Source organism: Lipotes vexillifer, unplaced genomic scaffold, assembly GCF_000442215.2.
Source record: "Lipotes vexillifer unplaced genomic scaffold, Lipotes_vexillifer_v1.1 scaffold239, whole genome shotgun sequence".
Classification (NCBI taxonomy): Eukaryota; Metazoa; Chordata; class Mammalia; order Artiodactyla; family Lipotidae; genus Lipotes; species Lipotes vexillifer.
The window spans coordinates 1,257,544-1,258,465 of NW_006769620.1; positions in this window are offsets into that span (position 1 = coordinate 1,257,544).

The following is a 922-nucleotide window of genomic DNA, read 5'->3' on the forward strand; positions in this document are numbered from 1 at the left end:
AGCAACAAAAGCAAAAATAAATAAGTGGATTACATCAATTGATAAAGCTTCTGTAGAGCAAAGGAAACCATCAACAAAATGGAAAGGCAATCTACTGAATAGGAGAAAATATTTGCAAATGGTATATCTGATAAGGAGCTAATATCCAAAATATACAAAGAACTCATCAACTCAGTGGCAAAAACCCAAGAACATCTAATTAAAAAATGGGCAGATATGCTCAATAGATATTTTTCCAAAGAAGACATACAGATGGCCAACAGGTACATGAAAAGAGGCTCAAAGCCATTAATCATCCAGGAAATGCAAATCAAAACCACAATGAGTAGGGAGGGTGGGAGGGAGGGAGACAAAGAGGGAAGAGATATGGGAACATATGTATATGTATAACTGATTCACTCTGTTATAAAGCAGAAACTAACACACTATTGTAAAGCAATTATACCCCAATAAAGATGTTAAAAAAAAAAAAAACCACAATGAGATATCCCCTCACACCTGTAAGAATGGCTATTATCAAAAAGACAAGAAATAACAAGTGTTGACAAGGATGTGGAGAAGTGTTGATGGGAGTGTAAACTGGTACAGCCACTATGGAAAACAGGACAGTGGTTCCTCAAAAAATTAAAAATACAACCACCATATGATCCAGAAATTCTACTTCTGGGTACTTACCTGAAGAAAACAAAGACACTAATTTGAAAAGATAGGGCTTCCCTGGTGGCGCAGTGCTTGAGAGTCCGCCTGCCGATGCAGGAGACGCGGGTTCGTGCCCCGTTTCGGGAAGATCCCACATGCCGCGGAGCGGCTGGGCCCGTGAGCCATGGCCACTGAGCCTGCGCGTCCGGAGCCTGTGCTCCGCAAATGGGAGAGGCCACAACAGTGAGAGGCCCGCATAACGCAAGGAAAAAAAAAAAAAAAA